The 23759-nt window shown below is 41.6% G+C and overlaps 1 protein-coding gene across 4 annotated transcripts in view; it reads left to right on the top strand.

Annotated features, from left to right (window-relative positions):
• Positions 1-23759, top strand: part of Ntng1 (netrin G1) — a 380898-nt gene that overhangs the window by 269359 nt on the left and 87780 nt on the right. The window lies entirely within an intron of this gene.

The following is a 23759-nucleotide window of genomic DNA, read 5'->3' as shown; positions in this document are numbered from 1 at the left end:
AGGGTGATGTTTCAATCCCACATAGCACACGTTCTTGCATTTGTAACCCTTGACACATGACCAGACTTGGAATGTCAGGAATAGTCAGATAGAATAGCCCTCGTGCTCATGTACATAACAGTGCATGTTACCCATAAAATTAAAAAATAGGCATTTTACCGTCATTTGAGCTGGTCATGTTTTCCCTTATGGCAAGTGTGCTGGAGTTATCTTGTCCTGAGCTCTTTAAGTGAGAACGATGGAAGCATCCATCGGACATACAGTAGGAAACTACTATATCCCCATAGACCCACCACCGACATGTGATCCTTCCAACTCCTCCGCATCCTTCATAACTTGACATGGTAGTCTTAATGTAATACATTTTAATATGTGTGTAGCAATACTGGGACATTTTTTGGTAGTGAAAATCAAACTCAGGACCTCTCGTGTGCGAGGCAGGTGTTGTGTTGCTGTGCTATACCCCTGGCCTTCTCACTGTGATTTTAATCTTTTGATACTTTTCTATTACTGACATTAAGCATCTTTTATTTCCTTGTTCACCATTGATCTTGCTGGTGAAGTATCAGTTCAAATCTTTGACTCATTTTTAAAATCATGCCGTTATTATTGTATAAATTGGGTTGCTTTCTTCCTAATGAGTAACAGAGTCTGAGTACATTCCTTATCATATATGTTTCTTGCAACTATTTTCTTACAATCTGTGGATGTCTCAGTCTGGTAATTTGAATATCTTAACACTGTCTTCAGAGTATAAACACTTTTAATTGGTCAGATTGTTTTTTTATGGTCACATGTAGGAAATCTCTTCTTAATCCAAGTCCACCAGGATTTTCTTTTATGTTTTATTCTAAAATATGCATAGCTTTATGTTTTTATACTGAAACTTACAATAAGTTTTTAGCTAATTTTTATTCCTGATATGGAATATTTTAATGCGATGGTCTAGTAGTTCTGTCACCATTTGCTGAAAAGACCGTCCTTTCTGCACTGAAATGCCTTAGCACTCTTGTCAAAAATTAGGTGTTCATTTGTGCACAGGTGTCTCTATTCTGTCCTATAATCTGTAAACCAATATCACACTCTTTTAATTACTGTAGTTTTATAATCACTGAAATCACATAGTGATAATCCTCCTGCTTTGTTCTTTTTCAAAGTTGTTTTGGCTGTTCTAGGTCCTTATATTTCCATTTGAATTTTAAAGTGAATGAAGTTATCAATTTTTTAAATATACAACTGAGTACTGTAAATTAGTCTTATATTGTGCAACTCTGCTACACTGACTTATGAATTCTTTTTGTTATGTTTAGATCTTTGTAGAATTCTTATGTAGACTGGAAGTCTGTATTCATGCTAAATGTGCATATTAATTCTAGTACCTTCTTTCAGATCCCTTTACATTTCCTACACAGAAAGGATTATAGAGTTTTAATTTCTCAATACATTAACATGGCCAAGCACAGTGGTGCAGGCCTGTATTCCCAGTACTTGGGGTTCTGAGGCAGGAGGATCGCCATGAGTCTGAGGCCAGCCTGCGCTACATACTTTCAAAAAAAAAAAAAAACCTGTTAACATAGGACAAGGAAAGGGAGGTGGCCACAGAGCGGTAACTCAGTGACATTAGTGCCTGCCTGACCGGCATAAAGTCTTCAGTTAGATCCCAGTACAAAAAAAAACAAACCAAAACAGAAATTGAACCATAGTGAATGACAGTGATGTGGTTTTGAATACTAAAACGATCCTGCATTTTTGATACACAGCTCACTTAGTTATGATGTCTTATCCTTTGTAGGTATTGTTGAATTTGATTTGGCAAATTTTTATTTGAATTATTATGTCAATGTTCACAAAGAATATTAGCCTGTATTTTCTTGTCTTGGAATGACTTTGCCTTGTTCTGGTAGCAGGATATTAACCATAATTACTGAGTTAGAAAATACACCCTCTTCTTCAGCTTCATGGAAGGGCTCGTATAGCTTTGATACTTCCTGGTGATGTGTTTAAAATTTCCATTCACAAATTCCATTTTTTTTTTAGATAGATAAAAACTATTCAAGCCACCTATTTCTTCTTGAGTAGTCTTTGCTAGTTACTGTCTTTCGAGGAATTTGTCTATTTCCTCTAACTTATGAAGTATATAGCTATTAAGTTATTCACATATTCTTTAATATTTCTTTTGCTATGTGTACAATAAATTGTGATGTCATCTCTCTGATTCTTGACATAGATAATTTGTCTCTTCTCTTTCATTGATCAGTCTAGCTAGAAGTTTATAAAACTTTAAGAACTAGATTTGGTCTCATTGATTTTTCTCTAATGTTTTCCATTTTCCATTTCATTGATTTGGGTTTTGATATTTATTAAACATATATTGGGTTCAATTTGCTCTTTTCTTCGATTCTAGTTTCTTAAGATGTAAGCTTAAGATAGACATGAGAACACATTTATTGTCAATAATGTGAGTGTTTAGTGATATAAATTTCCCCCAAGAAGTATTTTAACATGTTCCCCAAATTTTGTATTATATTTATCAGTTCAAAACAATTTCTAATTTCTCTTTTGTTTTTTCCTTGGAGTCATAGTTTGATTATATATATATATATATATATAATTTTTGCAGCTATATCTTTTTTTCAGATGGGGGGGCAGTACCAGGGATTGAACTCAAGACCTTGTGCTTGTCAGGCAAGCACTTATTCTACTGAGTTATCTCCCTGGCTTGCAGCTATACTTTTAATATTTAAAATATTTCAGGATTATGGTCTGTACTGGTAAATGTTCTCTGTATATTTGAAAACTGATGTACATTCTGATATTTGGGGGTGGAATGTTTTATACATGTCAGTAAGATCAAGTTGACTAACAATGTTGCTGAGCCTGCCATACTCTTGCTAATTTTCTGTCTTCCTGTTCTAGCAGTTCTTGAGAATTGGATAGTGAAATCTCCAGCCATAATCACGATTCTGTTTATTTCTTGTTGCAATTCTACCCATTTCTGTTTCGTGCATTTTCAAGCTCTGTTCTGAAAAACTTAAATAGTGATCATAAGTCTGTGTCTTGACCAGAAGAATTCTTTCTCATTATTAAATAACCCACTTTATCTCCGGCTCCAGTCTTCACTCCGACGTCTCTCTCACCTGCACTAACACACCCTGTCTACCTGGCGTTCAGTGCTGTGTGGTCTGCCCTTTCACAAACAGCACACTGTCACTTTTGGTTTTCTTATTTTATGAAGAAATAAAATTTCATAACAAAACAGAGAACAATAGTCACTAATACACTGTGTATCCTTACCTTTACAATAAATGTGTCTTATCTCTATCTTAGCCAGAGTACATATTCAGCTAATTTACATTTAATTTGATTATTGATATAATTAGGTTAAATCTAGCACCTTTTTACTTATTTTCTATTTGTCTCATTATTTCCTCTGGTCTTTTGCTGTGTTTCCTTGTATTAATGACATCTTAGTGATTCCTTTTCACCCACTTTATTGGCTTACTGGTTGGCCTCTTTATCTTGCTATTTTAGGATTCTTTTAAAATGAGTAATATTGAACTATAATGTAGTAGTCTGAATTCAGGAGACAGCCTGCCTTCAGATGGAGTGTGAGAACCTCATAATAGTGTGCTTCCTTTTTTTTCCTCTCAGCTTTTATGCTTTTGTTTTTAAATTATCTTTTAAATAACAATAAGAAATCTTACATGTATTTATCCACATGGCATCTATTTCTAGTACTCCTTTTCCGTATGTTTAAAGCCAGATTTCCATTGATTATCATCTTTCTCTTCCCACAGAGCTTCTGTAACATCTCCTTGGTGCCTGTCACTGGTGATGAACTCATTCAGCTTTTGTATGTATGAAGATGTCTTTATTATGATTCCAGTTTTTTCCCTTCCAGTTTTAAAAAATAATTTCTGAGTACAGAATTTCCAAATGACATCTTCTTTCCTACTCTAAAGATTTTGCAACAAGAGTTGTAGCTTTTGGGTCTGATAAGGTCAGTGAAATCCCCTCAGAATTTACCCTGAGATCCTGTACCTCAGATAGAAGAAACTTTGTCAGGGTCAGCCATGTGGATGAGTCACGGCCATTGCTTGGCCAATGTGCTCTCTGTGAAAGCCTGAGAGAATGTTTTCTCTCCGTGTGACTCTCCTTAGGCACACTCTACATCATTGATCACTTTCTTCTTTGGCCCCATAATCTCCTTGATCAGAAAATTTGGGACACTACCGAGTTACATGACATTACAGTACAAGTTCTCATATGTCCTGATAGGTCCTGCTTTACCTTGGTCTTAACCATCCAGCAGAAAAGTATAAAAACATTATGTTGAGCTGTAGGGGACTCAGGTCAACAATTTCTGACATTGCCAGTCAAGAGGAAGACCCAATACTATTATGGGCTACTAGACTCTTTTAGAATATTTTGCTGAGTTTACACACCTATAATATTCAAATAATGGAACTTAACAATAAAAGGGGATACAGATGAATGTTCATTTTGTATCTGTGTATTCAAAGTGATTAGGTTAGATATATAGTTACATTCTCTTAATGAATAGAGGGATTTGTTCTAATGATGTTTGTAAATAGGATATCATATCCACATCTTGTACAGCAATTAACCACTAGGAAGAACATATGCAGTGTGTTAATTATTGAAACTGTCCTACCAATTTGGTTTGAAACTGTCTCATTGCTATTTGTTTCTTAATAAAATTATGGGAAAAAAAAAAGATTTTGCTCCATTGTTTTCTCAGAGGCAATGTAACTCTGTGTGTGACTTGTCTTTTATTTTCTCATGGCTTTTAATATATTGCATGGAAATGTTTTGTTTATGGCATGATTAATGTAATTTTTCAAGTTTAACATGCTTTGGGCTCAACATACTTCTTTTGTTCGATAAAAACTTAGAAAATTGTTGATAATTAATTCTTTGGCTATTTATTTGGCCCACACCTTTCTTTCATCAACATTGGCATTTCTAACTTCAGATATGAGGCCATGTGATATTGGCTTACCTTTCTGAAACTCTTCCCATTGTTAAAAGTCTGTTTCCTCCTTGCTGTGTACTTCATCTTAGAGTTTCTGTTTCTATATCACTGAATTCACGAACCTTTTCTAACCTCATGCGGTGCATTTTTCATCTATCCTGAATTTTGTTTGTTTGATTTTTTTCCCCTTGAGTTCCTCCTTTGCTTTACTCCGGTTTTCAATGTATGTGATCTCGGGCTTCTCACCTGGTCATTGAGGTACTTTATTAGATAATTTCTTGGCCTGCTCTACCCCAACCTTCGGTCTTCTTTTGCTGTTCCACAGCCTGCAGCCCAGGTCCAAGAAAGTGCTCCTGCTTCCCCTGTGCCTTCTTCACTCTCACAGCTCTGCCCAGCCTGAACATCTAGATAATAACTCTTCTTTTTTAATTAATTTTATTGAGAAGCAAATAGTAATGAGACAGTTTCAGAACAGGTTAAAACAGGACAGTTAGAATAATTAATGCATTGCATATTATTGTCTTCATAGTAGTTATTCATAGTACAAGATGCAGACATGATATCCTATCCAAACACTATTAGTACAAATCTGTCTTCTCATTCAATTAACAGAAAGTAGCTGTATATCTATCCTAACTAATAGATATAGATATAGATATAGATATAGATATAGATATAGATATAGATATAGATATATAGATATAGATATATATATTTCACTGCAAAACAGTCCTTCATTTATATCCCCCTTTTTTGCTTAGTTTTGTCAGACATGGGTATTCCATTGCCATTTAAATATTGTAGGTGCACGAATTCAGCAAAATAATCCAGTCCTGTAGGGATTTAAAGCTTAACATGTCAATGCTTGATGGAAAATACCTGTTCCATGTTATAGCTAAGATGTTTGATATTAGTTAAGCTCTACTGTCTATGTTATAGGGTAATAATATCATTAAGCTTCTCTTCTGGAGGGTTAATAACTTAAGTTTGCAAACCAAAAATTAGAGAAAAAGAAGGGCTACAAGAATAGCCAACATTTTGGCTCTAGCCATTCGAGGTCAGTGAGGACTCGGGACATAAGAGAACCTGTATTGTAACACTCTGTAACTCAGTGGTGTCCCAAATTTTCTGATGAAGGAGGTTATGGGGCCACAGAGGAAAGTGATCAATGATGTATAATACACCTAAGGAGAGTCACATGAAGGGAACACATTCTCTCAGGCTTTCACAGAGAGCAAATTGGTCAAGCAACGGCCGTGACTCATCCACAAGGCTGACACTGACAAAGGATCAGCAAACTGCGGTGCAAGGTTGCAGGTTAAATCCTGAGGGGATCTGACTGGCATTGTCAGATACAGAAGTTACATTTCTTGTTCTATAAGTCTTGCTTTATGTTGGTCTTAACCATGCAGCAGAAAAGTATTAAAAAAGAGGTATAAAAAGTAAAGCCGTATTAATATGCTGAGCTGTAAAAGGCTCAAGCCAATAACTTCTGACATTGCCAGTCCTCCAGATAACCACTACTATTATGGACTAATAATACCTCTTCTTAAGTGATCTCGGCCTCTGCCCACTTGCTCATGGCTGGGAAGTGGGCTGTTGGTGGAAGTAAGAGGCGAGATGCAGCAGCGAGGAAGTCCACCGGTGCTCTGGGGAGACAAGGCATGCTGAGCCAGGAGTGGTTCTGTGCTCCTCTGGACTCTGAGCTCACGTACAGCAGCCTCATCAGGCTGCTGGTAACATATTTCTTTTCCCCAATTGTGGACACAAATTTTCCTTAAAAATGGGTTCTTAAACTTTAACATTTGACAGAAGATTTAGGAAGCCCTGAAGTACTACCCCGAGAGCAGGCAACTAGTTTTCAGGCTTCAGAGGGAAACTCCCAGAAAGCTCAACACCATCTCCATGTGGCTGCAGGAGGGACGGCATCTCCAGCGCTCCAGCTGGGCCCACCAGCCCCCGCTACCCCTTGCAGTCCAGGCTCCCCACTCCCCTTTCCAGGAGTAGAACAAAGGCCTCGCAGATCCCTCCAAATCCCACCAAATGCCATCCTGTGAGGCTGAGTAGGGACAGTCCGTTTCTTCATGAAAAATCCCCACTCCTGTTCAGAATGTGGCTACACTGCCTGCCCATGTGAACACAAATGGTTACAACTCTTCAAGAGTGCCTCGTCTCCATCACATCATCCCCATGCACCAACATCCGGTTTAGGTTTTATGTGTCAAGTTCAGTCTAGTTCTTCTTCGTGATGATTTCTCCAACAAGAAGAAAAGGGGTCAGAGTGGCACACTCCTCTGGCTGTCACACACTAACTTCTGGGGAACAAGTACTTGTTCACAAAGATAAGGGCTGGCCAAATAGCTCAGCGGATTAAAGCACCTGCAAGCGGGCACAGGGGCCGAGGTTCGATCCCTGGGCCTGCATCGCCGGCCCTGCCCCCGGGGCACGCTGAGAGAATGATTGATACTGGGCATGGTGGTGCATGCCCATAATGCCAACTCCTGAAAGGCTGTCAACAGGAGAATCACTAGAGTCCACTCTAGTAGTGAGACCCTAAACAACTCGTGGACCCGTCCCTAAAACACTGAAGAAAAAAAAAAAAAAAAAGATGAACTTTTTCCTTCCAAGACCAAGTAAGTATTCTCAAACATAGAGCAACAAAAATTGTGACTCGGGGGCCCTGCCCTTAACTCGGTTCTTTAAGTGGCTGCTTCAACAAGGCAGTCAGGCTCAGGTTGCTGTGGTTCAATCTCCACAACTCAAGCCAGACAAGCCTGCCCCAAAATTGTGACTTACTGGGGTGTCTTTTCAGAGATTTGCTGCAAATGGAGTGCCAAATTTACATCTCTAGCCAGAAGGTCTGTCATCGCAAGCAGAAGCACCTGCTCTGAATCACTTCACAGGATCAGGGTTTCTCCAAGAAGGCTGTATAGATGCCTGCGCTGCACAGTGGGCATGAGAAGCTCCCCAGAGTGTGGTTTCCAGGGTTCAGGTTGATTAATGAACAAACACCACAGAAAACTCCATTGCTGATATTTTTGGCCCAGCCCTCAAATGATGGTTTTATAGATTTAATTAATATAAAGTACATTCTCCATTAAATGCATTCTTCATTAAATATGTACCCATTTAATGCAAATGCTTATCTAAGTAATTAATGAAAAGTAGAATAACTTCTTTTTTTTTCATTTATGTATTTGGTACAGGGTCTCGCTACACAGCTGAGGCTTGTCGTGATCCTCCTGTTTTCAGCCTCCCCAGCACTGGGATTATAGGTGTATGCCACCACACCCAGACTCAGTCGCTGGTTCAGTGAGCCCAGGGTGCAGGGCCAGCGTGGCATGCGGGACCGGGGATCAAACCCTGGTCCCTATGCTTGCCAAAGCAGTGCTGGGCACACTGAGCTGTCTCGCCGGCCCTAGAATAACTTCAGAAAGCTTGTAATAGGAAAGCTGCAGCTCACAGAAATTAAACACTATGTCTAAGTGACACAGTTTCTGACATGGTAGCCCTGAAGCCATGGTGGCCCCGAAGGAGATGAGCCAGGCTGCAGTGGGGCTCTGGGGTCAGCAGAGGCCTGTCCTTCTCTCCACTCAGCACAGCGCTGCGACCCTGAAGGAGTTTGCTGATGAAGTGAAAACCGAGGGCACAGCCGAGGGGAAGGCACACATAGCCAGTTGGCTGCCTACGGAAGCGGCCAGGTACCATGAGCCAAATCAGATTAGGAGCGAAGGGGAAGGCATGAGCCGCAATGCACACCCATTAGTCCTGGGTCCAGGGAAGAGTCCCATCTGTGATGCCCGGGGCAGGGAAATCTCCCTAGATCCAGTTACTGCCCCCAGCAGGGAGTAGATATGGCTGGTAAAGTGGAAGAGCAAAGTTGGTCACCCAGGCAGTATCCATACTGCAAGAAGAATGTCCAGGGAGGAGAGAAAGCCAGGGATAGGCACAGGGCAGGACAGGTCACAGACGGGCTACTCTGGCACAGCTTGTAGTGTCTAGACAGCTCTAAGTCCCCAGCACCACCCTCAGAAGCACCTGTTCCTCCTGGCTTTGTCCAACGATGGGGACAGCCTGCCTGCAACCAGGCAGGGTCTTGAAACCAGTCAGTGACAACCGCACCCTCCCACACATGGCTGCTAGATACTTTCGGTGTCAGCGTCGCATCTTATTCTTTGTCATAAGCTCTTGTGTTTACCGGTGCATTAAATATAACCCTGCAATAGAAAATCCTCATTTTCGTGCTTGAAATACATTATCTAATGGCATATCTATTTGACTTTTACTACATGCCTTTCATTTCTCTAAGTGAGGTAATTGACCTTTACTTTGCTACCCTGTGGATTAAAAGGCTACGCCACACTCTGCATTTGATATTTCCAGGCCTGCAGGAGAAGCAATTTCCATTTGTTTTTGTTCCCAGGCTGATCTTTGGGCAGGCCCTCAAACACAGGAAAATCTCAAGGCCCAGCACTGTATCGTGGCAGTTATTGTCCCCATCACCAGGCTTTATGAGAAAAAGCACAGGTCACTTCCTTTCTAGGACCATCTGGGTGAAATCTTAATGACCAGGGGGTTGTTAGGCTTCCAGAAGCTTCTGCCTTCGTTTCAGATGCCACACTCCTGTGCCCTGAGGATCCAGCATGGAGCATTCATCATATTTGGCTCAAACACCTGAAGATTTAAAATTGGGGCCCAAACTTCACAATTTCTGTAAGAGAAAAATACTTGGGCTATTGGAAGATCCTAAGCTCTCTGCTGGGCGGCTATACCTAAAAGCACTCCACATGATAATTTATGACAGATGCCACCTAAAACTCGCTAAGTCAAGAATGCAGATTCTCTGCAGTCATGAAAGGAGTAGAGCAGGCGGAGTGACCGCGAAAGGGGGACAGTAACGGCAACTGCCTAATGTACAGCAAGCCGTGCTTTAAAGTGCTTCGTGGCTACCAACCTGCTTACATCACAGCACCCTCAGAAATACATGCTGCTATCATTCTTCTCCTTTACAGATGTGGAAAGGAACTGAGATTCTAAGAAATGAGGAAGCTCCCCAATTTTAACACACTATCAAGCAGTGGGACCAGAAATTGAAACATTTTTGACTTACAAGACAGAAGAACTGAATATAGTTTAGAACCTAAAACAGACCAAAGATGACTGACTGATTGATTATCATTGGACAGATAGAGATATCATATATACCATATCATATATATCATATACATTTCATGTGTCATAAGGGAATTTTATGAACTACCATCCAGTCTCTAGAAGTTCTTAGGCTTCATCATTTAGATTCTGGGGGTGCTTGTTTCTTTTCCCAAAACCTCCAGAAGGATTAAGAATCCGTGAAATCTTGGTATGTGAAGAAAATTTTCCTGCACAGGCCAACTGAAGCATCGCCCCACCTCATCGTTGCTGTGAGCATCTTACTGTAGCAGAGGGGAGTCTTTGATGACTTCTGGATAATCAGGACCTCTCTGTGGTCTAACTTTTCTGGGTCTCCCACCCTGAGTCCTACTTCTAGGGCTGCCCAGGAGAGGGACTTGGGTGCAATGAGGGCATCTGAGGGACAAGTCCAGAAAACACAGCGGAGAACTGGAAACAAGCAGAGCAGGAGGGGAAACCAGGGGAGGTGCTGTCACCAGAACTGCCACGCAGAGGCTAAGACAATGTGGCGTGTGTCCTCACACATGTACCCCTCATTGCTTGAAGGCAGCTCCTCTTGTTCACCTCCGGCTTGCTCAGCTGGCGGGCCACGCAGCAAGTGTGTTGAGACAAGAGATCGGGATGCAGACATCCGGGGTCAGCTGATTACAAAAGCCTTTCATCAGGGCACAGCTAAATTTGAAGAGAATGATGCTTTTGATTTTTTGTTTGTTTTTTATTGGTATCTCTGTTCGCCATGATATTTACATTTGCTTTGGGGATTTGGTGCACATATATAACATATCGTGATCATTTTTTACTCTATGAAATATTACTCTTGGAAGTTATATTCTTTCATGTAGAAAACCATATTCCCTTCTCTTTCTCTTCCACCAAAAGATTTTGAGAATCCATTAATTCTATAGTAGAATTCTTCAGAAATTTAAAGCAGGACCAAAAAATCAATTTTTATGTACTTGGAAAAAATTGGTCACCTTATTTTGATTAAGTTTGCTAATGAGGGAGAGGAGTGAGAGAGATCAAGGAGCTGTGTGTGTGTGTGTGTGTGTGTGTGTGTGTGTGTGTGTGTGTGTAAAGCCAGACTATAAAGCTTCCATACTCAAACGAGCTTGACTTTTAGATTCCACTGTATGTCAATTTTCTAGGGCTTCAGTTTTTTGTTTTTGTTTTTCCTATATCTGTAAAACGAGGGAAGCCGTACCTGCCTGTCTGTCTCTCACACAGTTACTGTATTGATGAAACACAATTAGGAAAATGTATTTCTGAATGCATATTTAAACCCAGAGTAAGTTCAACAGTGCTGCTAATTAATTGTTATTGTCACTATTGGTATTTCTCTAATCATGCATTCTCGCATTGCTATAACAAGGGAATGGATTGTGTAATTTGTCAAGGAAACAGTCCTCACAGGCTGACTGCACCGTAGCAAGAGGCCCAAGGTGGGAGGCGGTGGTGGTCATGCACACCCGTCCCTGGTCACTTTCCTCCCGCTCTGCAGGGCCTCACAGTGCAGCCCCCTTCCTTCGTATCCTTCTGCTAAATTTAAGGCAAGTGGCCCAAGGCTGCATTCCCAGTGCTCTAGGAGTTGGAGGCAGGCAAATCACAAGCTTGAGCCCAAACTGAACAATTTAGTGACTTAGTGAGACCTCATCTCAATAAAGGTTGTAATGATGAAAGCTTGGGGAGTGTAACTCAGTGTGAAGGCCTTGGACACAATCCTAGTGCTGCAAGAAAATGTACTTTTACACACACACACACACACACACACACACACACACCAGAGTCTTATACATTATGATTTTTTTTGGCAAATATTTTCCAATGGTTTATGGGTGTAGCAGATGGAAATTAAACTAACCTGGTACCAGCCCATGAGTTATTTGTGGTGGTATTCTTTATACCATATCATTCAAAAGTCACAATAAACCCAATGAAAAGTTTACTGTGGTCTCCATCTTGCAGCTGAGGAACTAGATTTAGAGAAGCTCAGGACAGCAATTTGTTTTTGTCTGTAAAATGAGTGAAAAAGTACCTGCCTGTCTGACTTTTATGAGTTATTATTCTGATGAATGAATACACAATTAGGAAAATGTACCTATTAATGCAGGTTTGGCTCTAGGTCAGATATTTTTTTAGATAACTAAGGGTAGATTCAAATATAATTCTCTAACTGAAAATACAGCACTTCACTAAATCTAGAAAAGTTGGAGACAGGTCTTGGTTCCTCTCTCTTAGTTTCACTCTCCTCTGCCTTGACTTTTCTAAGATTCATTCTCATCCTCTTTCCATAATAATTCAAGACCATTCTAGGCTTATCTTTTACCAAATTAGTAATAGTATAAGAGAAAGAACTCCCTCTTAGGACCCCAGGGCCAACTTTCACAACAGGAATCATGTTCTCCTCACAACATTGAAGACAAAAGAGATTGTCTGGATGAGTTTGGTTTTTCCGCTAACTCTGACATCTTCTGCCTGAACCATTTTGCAGAGGAATGAGGAAGGGTGGGCCAGAAGTGTTGTATCCAAGAAGGAGAAAGAATTGGGGACCTGCATGATGCATGTACACTCATTGAAATTTAGATTGTGGGACATTTGTAAAGTATGGACCAAACCCGTGACATTTCAAAGAAATTAACCCCAGAAAGGTGGCCTCGCCCACTGTGTTAAGCTTCTTTCTATTATAATAACAAACTGCTTCAATTAATTTATTTATGGAGAGAAAAGGTTTATTTTGACTCATAAGTCAGCAGTTCAGCGCAGGATCGTTTGGCCCCACCGATGTGGGCCTATGGTGAGGCAGCGTACCATGCTAGGAGTGCACAGAGGAGCAACACCATTCTCCTCTGGGCAGAAACAAAGAGAGACACAAAAGAAGGAGTTGATGTCACTTTCTTACCTTTGGAACATCACCCCATAGACCTAAGGGCTGCTCAGTAGGCCCTACCTTCAAAAGCTTCCATCAACTCTAGACTGCACCCCTGTGGGGAAAACACCCTTCTACTTGCAGGTTTTGGGGCCATTTAAGATCTAAATATAGTACCCACACAAAGTGAGCCAGCTGGTTAGTGACTAAACCCAGGTGAGGCCTCCTGAACAGTCATCTCCTGGCTCTAAAATATGACCTCAATCCATTGTACATGATTTATAATTTTACTTCTCATTAAACATTCTTGCAAATGTGGCCCAGACCCCTCCTCTGAATGTTTGACCGCACAGAACACCTACATCAGGTCTACGTTGGTGATGATTATAGCAGTATCAATAAATCCAGTACCCGCTGTCTGGATTTTTCCTTTGTTAGCCACGTCCCGTCTGTTAGTGTACTTCCCAACTGACTGTCATTCTTTCTTCCATTGCCATGGTTCTTTGTCTCTTCGTTTTAGAGCTTTTGTTTCTAACCTTAAACGAAGACTTGGGATCATTGGTCAAGGTGAGATTATTAGGCTTTTTTGGTGAATATAGGTTTGTTATTTATTTTCTGTGCATGTGTGTGTGTCTCTGTGTGTGTGTGTCTGTGTGTGTCTTTGTCTGTGTGTGTCTGTGTGTGGTGTCTTTAAAACTTTAGTTATTCAAAGGCTTGTTATCAAAAGTAGGCCACCAAATAAAGAGAAACAGAAAGGCTTTGCTTGATTCATTTTTCTCTACTGGATATTATTTTATTTCTCAAGAAAGAGAGAATTAGAAGAAAGCTATTTCCCGCAATTTTCCATACCACCATGGGAATCTAATTCAATTTCCTCTCAAATTTTGTAGTGAAAACTAAAAATATAGACTAAAGTTGCTTTCATGAAATAGCATTCTTTTGTACAGATCTGACTTCTTTCCTTTTAGACTTCCTCATCTTGGAGCCACTTATTCAGCCTGCTCATGCTTAATCACACAGCAGTGTACCCAGTTGACCAAGCGCATCATTTTATAAGTGCACAGGAACATACATGCAGAGCTGGCCAGCCTTCACCTGGCAGTGAAATCTAACAAATGAGTGCTGGAGTCAAATGTCTCTTCTACTTCTATCCAAAGCCTTACTGCACTCTGTGGCTTTGCAAAAATCAGGAGAATGTGAAAGTCATTCCCACTCTATTTTTTCCTTTATTCAAGCTTCCTCTAGGAAAAAAGGAAGAAAATTATATTTTTAATCCAAAGGTATAGATGAGAAATTATCATGGTATAGTTTATATCAAATTGGAAATTAAAATGCAGGTGACAGATTTTACTTGTGTGCTTCTATAAATAGAAAAAAAACATCAGGGCAACAGTTGAGAATAGATAAGTATATATGAAAATAGCTTGAATACATAAAAACCTATATAATTCCAATGTTTCATGCAATTAAAAGTAATAAGGAGCCCAATGATATGACTGAGGAAAGGTGGGGGCATCCAGTGATTGGTGCAGCTACGACTTGAACCCAGACCCCTCTTTCTTCAAAGTGCAAGGACTCAGCACTATGCTGCCCTCTCAGAGAATTCAATTCTTTTAAGCCTGATCTTGTGAATTTCTGGGCCTGGAGACCCCTCAGTTTTCTGTTACCCCCAAAGGACTTGGTGTAGAAGGTTTACAACCCATGCGTGTATATTAAGCATCTGCAGTCATCCAGTAACTACTGGTTGGCCTTGAGTTAGCTTAGTTGCAATTTAATGAGCTCTTTTCTCTCAGTGTTTAGGATGATGCATTGTACAAAGTGTAGCTATCAAGACTGGAGAATTATCTTATTCTGTCTTTTATCCCTCCAAGCTCATGTCTATCCAGATGAGTTTAGGAAGCAACCACACAGCACCATCACATCCTTGCACTCACCTCAGTGCATTATCTCAAATATATGCTACCAGGTTTATGTCATAGCCGTGGTCCCTAGTATCTACCTTGCTAGTTTGGAAATACAAGAGTTCTATTTTTAATACTATCTAGATAAGCAGCAGTAGTTACAGTCTCTTAATGAATAGAGGGATTTATTCTAATAGTGTTTGTAAATAGGATATCATGTCCGCATCTTGTACAGCAATTAACCACTAAGAAGAATGTATACAACGTGTTAATTATTGAAACTGTCCTACCAATTTGATTTGAAACTGTCTCATTGCTATTTGTTTCTCAATAAAATTATGGAAAAAAATAAAATAACCAGCAATTTAGTAAGTCATGTAATCTGATGCTACTCTATAGCCAAGTTTAGAGTGTCAAGACATATTTAAGTGGATCTTTTACAGGGTTTTTAAATATCAAAGTGCATATGTCATTTATTGCCTCAATGTACAAAAGAGCTTTTGTTCCTTGTTGCCTCACCTTTTGTGGCCAGTCAATTGCCTTAAACACTTTTCAAAAGGCCATATGGCCGTAGTGACTCTGAAAGACTGCTCAGAATCTTGATATGTGAAAACATATCAGAGAAAACGGTGCAGCATTCAATCACTTCACTTTAAAATGACTTTGTTGGTACCAACTGGGTTGCAAAGGCAGAGCTCAAGAGCAGAAAACCCTTTCAACTGTCAACGAGGCTGTGTGAGGGTGTTCCACATGCTCGTGAGAGAAGGACCTAAGAGCTGTGTGGAAGCCCCCCGCCCTGGCTGGAGTCCTAAAGCCTCTGTGTTGTGTACGTGTCTCCTGCAGTACAGGGACTTAAGCATGAGCCCAAGTTGGTGATCTCTTAGGGCCAATTAGGATGTGGCTGCTTTTAAAAATTATGTTACCAACAGATTATCTATTTCACATTGAACTTTGGACATGAAAGTTAGGAAAACCACATTTTCTAGAAATATTTTTTCTTACCAGTGATGTTACTATCGGACTCTACATTTTTCTTAGCAAAAGATGGAATAGTAGAAGACTTCTGGAAAGGTTGGAGCCCCTCCCTTATGGGATAAGCACCAGGTCGGTGCCACCTGACATTTGATATCTTGGCCCATTGCTTAATATGGTGCTTAATAATGTAGTCATGGCAATAACAGCATCCCTCGTTTATTAAGTGCTTACTGTGTACTTGTGGTAACACAGAAGTTCAGATGTATGGAAGACAAGCTCACGATGACAATGTATGAAACAAAGTGGATATTTGTTTCTCTCTCCTTGCCCTTGTCTGGTAGGCCTTGGTAAGTGTGGTGGTTTTGTGTTTGGCAGCTTTCTAACACTGTTAGGAAACACCTGAGCTCATGCATACAGAAGAGAAAAGATTTGTTTTGACTCAGTCTTGGAGGCTTCCGTTCCTAATTGTGCGGCCCATTGCTTTAGGCTTCTGAAGAGGTCAAGCACCCAGGTGGGAGATGAGGAGGAAAAATCGCATTCATATCATGGGTCAAAATGGAACAAAGACAGACAGGAAAGGTTGGGGTCCCATAAGCTCCTTTGAAGATCCCTCTAAGACCCTCTCACCAGGCTGTACCTCCTAAATATGGTGCCACCAAAGACCAGGTCTTTAACATGTGGGTTTCAAAGTATACTTGCCCAACCTGGCACCCTCATTTCTTCCTCCTGGCATCATCCACGGGAGACGTGCTCTTCTGACAGCTGAGGGTCATGAACTACCATCCACAGAGATAGCTAAGTCTTCTGGCCTCACATCCCTAGATGGTCATGATTACGTGTCAGAAGTGTGACCGTGCTCTTGCTCATGGTTGCTCTATGTTGTCTCCCCTTCTGTGCTCAACAGCTTGTGTGTTCTTAGAGGTTAGCCCTGTATGTCATCTTCTATTTGAATGACCTCTGATGGTGTTATCCATAGGCTATGCCATTAACTCATTTGTACAGAATGAATCCGTGTGATCGGTATTAGTAGCAATAGTAATTGTAGAAATAATAATAATAACTAAAACTAACAATCATCAGAAGGGTGTGCCGAATACTACCTTAAGACTTGCATGCATTATCTTGTTCAATCTCCATAAATGTCCCGTGAAGCAGATCCTTTTGTTGTTCCTGGTTGACATACAAAGCAGCTGAGGCTCCACCATGCTTGGGATCACGGGATGCCTTCCAATGCCAACGTGAAAGTTCTGGAAGTCAGCAGTCAGCGTCAGCACCCCTGCTCCATCCTGGGCTTCTTAACCCCTTAATCCTAGGTCCATTTTCTGTAATTATTAGTGCCAATCTCACAGAACTGTTGTGAGGGTCGTGTAAAATAATGTGTGAAATATGCATAAAGCTTTTAGTGCAAAGTCAGGTGTTTGGAAGGATTCAGTCAATGTGAGCTGAATTTAGTTGTTTAAGTTACTCATTCATGATTCACAGTAAGTAAGTGGCAAAGGCAGGATCTAAACCCAGGCTATCTGATTCCATCACCACCTCTGAAGGGTATTGTTGTTGCTAATGCTCATTGCATAAGCTGTGTGGAGGTACGAAACAGAAAGCCTTGCAGTAATGGAGTGAGGGGTGACAGGGGCAAAAGCGGGGGTACAACTGGTCACCTATTTAGCAATAGTCATACAAAGCTCCATTATGCGGTAACACTTTTTCTAAGGGTACCAGTGTAGCTGGTACCAATCCAGAGCCGTAGATGCAGCCGATGGCTGTGCCCAGCCTCGTGATGCCTCAGACCTGCCTTTCTGTGGCAGTGGGAAAGGCGTTTTCACTGAATTCATCAAGCAACCAACATCCTGTTGGTGCAAATTATTCCAAAATATATGACAATGTGAATACATGGTTATCGTCTCCCTGGGTCTTAGAAGATTCCTGAAACTTAAACTTTATTCACTTCTCTTGGAGCAAAAAGTAGCCAAAAGCTGATCTGCGAGCCAGCACACCTGGCATCTCTTCCTGTTTTGCTTCTCAAAGAGCCAGCTTTTTCTTGTCTTAGTACCTCTATTTGAAACATTAGTAATACACTCTACAGACCTCTAACTGGCAGGAAATTCTGGCGGATAACAGGATTCCTAGAATAGATGTATTAAGTTATAAAGAAAAACCAGGCAGACTGCATGGGCTTTTCATACCTACTGGCAGGTGGCACAGAACTAAATGCTGGAGCCTTTTTATAAGCAAGATTAAATTGACTCATGACAGCTGGTCACCAAAATATAGGAAGCACAGACCTGGCTGAAAGCAAGAACACTGGCGTTCATTAAGTTTGCGACACGGAAGAGAAGCCCTTCTTCTTTTTGAAACTTTATCTTAGCGACACCCTCACTCGGTAGTGTTTGCTGTTTGTCACCTGTACATGAGCGACCTTCGAGGTCCGTGCAAGTCAATTATTTCTGCCTGCAGTGTCTTGGTTTGAGTTCCGTGTGTGTCAACAGAACCAGCGAAGAGACTCAGCGCTCCACGACATCAGGTGCCCGACTGTGGGGGAAGATTTCCGGTCTGCACTTGTGCAGTTCCTCCCCCACCCGATGTGACAGAGGACATCAGAGCAGGATGGCCATGGGAATGAGTAATCTGTCAGAGGCAAGTGGGATGTCACAGAGATCTGCCCTTCGCCCATCACGGGGCTGGAGGTCGCAGCACCAGGAATTGAGAGCAATCTCCCAGCACTGAGAAATCCTTTTTTTTTTTCTTCCCCAGTGAAGGAGAAATCACTCTGGCAAGGGCTCTGAAGGATTTCAGCTTTTTCGGATTGGAATGGGAGTGATGAGAATAAACAGAGCTGGGGAAGATGGAAGGAACCATTTTCAAATACAGGCCAGGGCTGTGCTGCCTCAGCGTGCACTTTAAATGCTTGGCTCCAGCACTGGGTTGTCGTGATGCTGCGGAAAAGACGGCCCCCAAGCTGCCCTGGGCCGGAGGATCCGCTGCGAGGGAAGCTGCGCTCTAGCCAGTGCCCATGCAGGCCGCCCTGTTGCAGCCTGACTGGGGTGGCTGTCTGCATGAATAACTGAGGCTAAAGGAGTCAGATTTCAGAATACTTCACTGGACTGAGGCTTTGTCCCACCCCTCCCTTGAGCACTGTTCTTTTCCCGGGATTTTCAGGATTGCTCTGGGAGAGCTCTTCCATTAGGTTTCGTTCATCTGGCAAATTCTCTGGCGTTGAAATTAAATTAAATTGGGTTTACAAGGTCTCCAAACTTTTATAGAACTCCCCTTTCCCAACAGGAGGTCAGCTATGAAAATCAGTGAGGTGGACGTGTGGAAGTTTTCAGCAAACGTCGTGGACTGTGTGACACACTACGCTGTCTATGAATTTTCCATCATTAGCCCACTGCCACGCTAGACACAACAGAACACGTACATGACATGCCTTTTCTGGGGAAGTGCTTTGCTTGTTATTCATTGTCATTCATTCGGTTAATCATCATATTTTTCTGAGTACCAGTTAGGTGTCAAGCACCTTAACTCATGCTAGAGACACTACACAAAACCATACAGATGTGACTTCTGCCTTGTAGCTTATGTCCCAGTGAAGGTGATAAAAGGACAAGCAATTAAAGGGAACTTACTTCTGGTAGAGAGAGCACAGCTTCATTACGGAATTAGCTTTGCCCAGTGTCTTGGGAGCACAGAGGAACTTCTTCCTGGAGGGATAGAAAGGGGCTCTTATAGGTGATCAGCAGATGTTTATGTTTTGCTTGTTTGTCCTTTGTTTTGTTTTTGTTTTCTGTAGAGCTGGGGGTTGAACCCAGGGCCTGCGCATGCTAAGCAAATGCTGCACTATCACTGAGCTACTTCCTCGATCCAGATGTTGTTTTCAAATATAAACCAGGACCCAGGTACTGAGATATCTAAATCACAACCAAAGGAAAGAGTTATCCAGACAAAAGAGGCAGGAGTAGGAGAGTAGAATGTTGTGGGAAGAAGAAATAGTTTATATGACTACCTGAAGGCAGACATCAAAGAGCTAAGCATAGAGTTAGGAGTTGAAGAAGAGACAAGGGGTAAAATGTAAAGAGACTTGTCATCCGTGCCACAAAGGAATGCAAAAGACAGCTGCAAATCTTGTCCTACTTGGAAGGCAGAAATGACACAGATATGTTCATATAAAAGATTGTTTGGGCTATTATGTTAAATTGGGTAAAAGGAATATGCCTGGAACACTAACTTCTGCTCCAAAGCAGTTGTAGTAGGTCAGATTAAAGCAATGATGATCAGAGCTGAAGACGTGGTCTTTGTTGAGCTGTCTGGCTTTGTGAGATATGGGAGAACTAGAAACCTCAGGACTTGGCCACGGTTTGAGGAATGGCAGGTTAAATGTGGTAAGCAAGGGAAGTGGAGGAGCTGTTCTTGGCAAACTTGGTAGAAGTGAGTACATTTCACAAGGCAGAAAGTCCTCAGGCAGAAAACACAAAAGGAGCAGAGAAGGGAGGAAGCCAGAGATCAGTTCTGGACATGCTCAGCTGATGTGCCCAGAAGGCATTTCAATGAATAAGTGGGAAACCCAAGGGAGAGGGGTGTGACGGAGATGCAGACCCGGGACTTGGTAGCACGTTGATCAGTCTCTCTTCACCTGCTGATCACGGCAGGAGCCTGCTCTGCTGATTGGTGTAATTCACAAAGAACTGCTCAATCGCCTAAGATGATATCCAATATTTGAACTTATTTTATATATATTTATTTAGGGGTTGAAGAAGATAATGATGAAACTTTGTTTTAAAATGTCTAGAACTGTAAGAACATTAAATACCACAGGAGAGAAAGGAAGGGCTGACCTAGCTAAGAATTCCCAGGAGAGCAGGCCATGGAGATAGTTCAGTGGTCTAAGGGCCTGCATAGGCAATCCCAAGGACCTGGGTTCGATTCCTGGTACTAGATGCTGTGCTGGCCCCGCCCTATACCAAATACATAAAATTTTTTCCCAGGGAGGGTGTATTGACAATTCTGGACCAGAAATCAAGAACAGCACCTATAGAGAAAGGCAAAAAGAGGATCCTGAAAATGAGATTGAGTGTCCACTGGGGAAGCGCCACAGGAGAGAGAGTGATCCACAGAGCTAGTGCCACTGAAAATCAAATAATGCAAGGAAAAGTGGCCATTGGATATTCTACAAGGAGGACGTGGATGATCTTTGTTTTTAATTTTAAAAAGAAAAAAGATAAAAATAATAATGAAACTGTTTCAATGCAGTTTAGTAGGAGAGTTAAATGATTAATATGTTGTGTATTATTGTTTTTATAGTAGTTATTCAGAGACAAGATACAGGCATGATATCTGGTCCATACAATACTAGCTCAAACCTTTCTTTGCAAAGAACACAGAGAAGCTAGCTGTATAACTCTTTTAACTGCCCTGGGTATAAATATGTTTCTTTTTCTTTTTCCCTGTCATCCTTTCCCCATTCCCATCATAGTTTGTCTTTTCTTTTGAACAGTTTCTTCCCAGCTCACAGTATCTCCAGTACATTTTGGATCATATTTACTCACTATATTTACTTGTCTCACCCTAGTGAGGCAAGAGGGAGTGTACACATGTGGGTGCGATTTATCTCACAAGAATGGGTCGAGTTGCATCCATTTACCTACAAAATTTCCAGTGCATCCCTGTGTAGGGCTGAGTAGTATTCTGTTACGTAAAAAGCCCACATTCCTTTTGACATCAGAGACCATCTTTAGTTAGGAATAGTATGAGCTAAGTAAATGGAGATGGAAGTTTGGGGAACTCACAAAGGAAGGAAGGCTGCTTAGGCAAGTGCAGGAACTGGGGTTCGATCCCTGGTACTGCATGCTGCGCCATCTCTGCCCTCAAGCACAATAAGCCTGTGACCGAGTCTGGGCGTGGTGGTGCACACTTGTAATCCCAGCGCTGTGGAGACTCAAAACGGGAGGATTCCTATGAGTCTGAGCTGCATAGTGAGACCCTGTACCAAATACATAAAATTTTAAAAACAAAAAAGGAAGGGAGGAATGTGCTGAGGAGGTAACTGGAAAAAATTTGGTATAACGTGAATCCCAAAAGATGAGAGACTTGTACAGTGATCAAAACAATTTTGAAGCACAAAGAGCCTTTGGTGGTAAACCAAACTAAAACCACAGAAGCAATTAAGGAACTCAGGAAACCTGAGCTCCAGGTGTCTGTGGTGATCCGGGTGGGTCTCAGGGAAAGGTTATGAACAGACCTGAGCTTCGGATGAAGCAGGTGACAGTGAGCCCATCACTGAGGGACAGCCGCACCAGATAATGCCAAACAATTCAGTTTTCCCTTCCCTCATTATTCAAAGAATGTTTTCCTGGCTAACGTAGTGTCTTTAGAAGGGAAACTGCCTGTTAACTCAGAGAATGGCCACCAGTATGAGTGTATTAACAAGTTACAAGATCTGTAGGCCAATTTTACAATTACTACTTACATTCTTGGTCTTTTTGGGGGGTCACAGTGTTCATTTCCTCATTTGGAATTTTTAACACCAGATAGGGTGCTAAATCGGCGTAAGCTGGTGCTTCTCTCACTTAGGTTCCAAACATCTCCTGTATGTACGAAAACACCCATAAATAAAAGTGCTAGTGTCGGGAAGGAGAAAGATCCTTTAATAAACAAACTAGCACAGCAGCTGCCTAAGGAGAGGAGATAGGCTCTGCCTTATAATTAAACATCATCTAATGAACTGAATGATGTTTGCTCCTGCCATTTTAAAAGATTGTGAGGGCTGACCAGGTAGCTCAGTGGACTAAAGCATCTGCTGAGGCAGGCGCAGGGACCAGGGTTCAATCCCTGGTGTGCCATGCCGGCCGAGCCCCTGGGGCACACTGAGACTGAGATTGAGACTGGGCGTGGTGGGCACACCTATAATCCCAGAGTTTGGAAGGCTGAAAACAGGAGGATCACTATGAGTCGGATCTGTGTAGTGAGACCCTGTAGACCCTGTACTAAATACATAAAAAATAAATAAAAGATTGTATGAAAATGTTAATTTTTAAAGGCACTATTGATAAATCTAAATGAAGTAGTGTTGTTCTATTGCAGCCTTCTTGCAGTTCATAAGTGCACAGAGGGCTGAGGACAACCAGGACTGTAGGAAGGCCATATGGAGGCCAAGGCTTTCTTCTCCCAGACAGGTGTGGGCGGGTGGCCATGGCCTCTGCACCCACTCCTTGTGGGAGGGGAGAGCAGACGGTCTCCATCTCGGACCTACTTGTTCTTTTCTTCCTTGTCCTAAAGGTGGGCCGGTGTTCAGACAGTTCATTAGGAGAAAGGCTGGCTCTTGTGATGCGAACATTCTAGAAAACAACTGCAACTGTTCAGGAATTCCATTCGCTACTTTAGAAGGAATCTTCTGTTATTTTTGTCATTTCATGACATCGCTCCCTTGTCTTTATGAAGCTTGCATTTCTATATTTTTGTTCTAGTTTCTGAAGGAGATGGAGTTCATTTCAACACACACACACACACACACTCACACACTCACGCACACTCTTTCGCATGCTGACTCCTGCACAGCCTGGTGTCCCCCACCCCACCCCAGGCTGGAGCCTAGCCCTCTGCATGGACCCATCTGTTCCCAAATCTATTATCCTGATCTCTGGTCACGGTCCTCGTGTCATCTTACATTTTACTTTTCCGGAGGATGTGGCCCCATGCTTGTTGCAATCCAATTTATAACCTGCTGCCTCAACAAATACCAAGTTGGCCTTTGCAATTTTCTAGTCAAAGGCCTCGAATATGGGGGAGCATTTCTGTGGAAATTGCATATTCCATTGTTGCCTCTCATATATCACAGCTCTATTTGCAGACAGCAAAGGAA

Source organism: Octodon degus, unplaced genomic scaffold (assembly GCF_000260255.1).
Source record: "Octodon degus isolate 3935 unplaced genomic scaffold, OctDeg1.0 scaffold00084, whole genome shotgun sequence".
Lineage (NCBI taxonomy): Eukaryota > Metazoa > Chordata > Mammalia > Rodentia > Octodontidae > Octodon > Octodon degus.
This window is presented reverse-complemented; position numbering and strand designations above follow the sequence as displayed.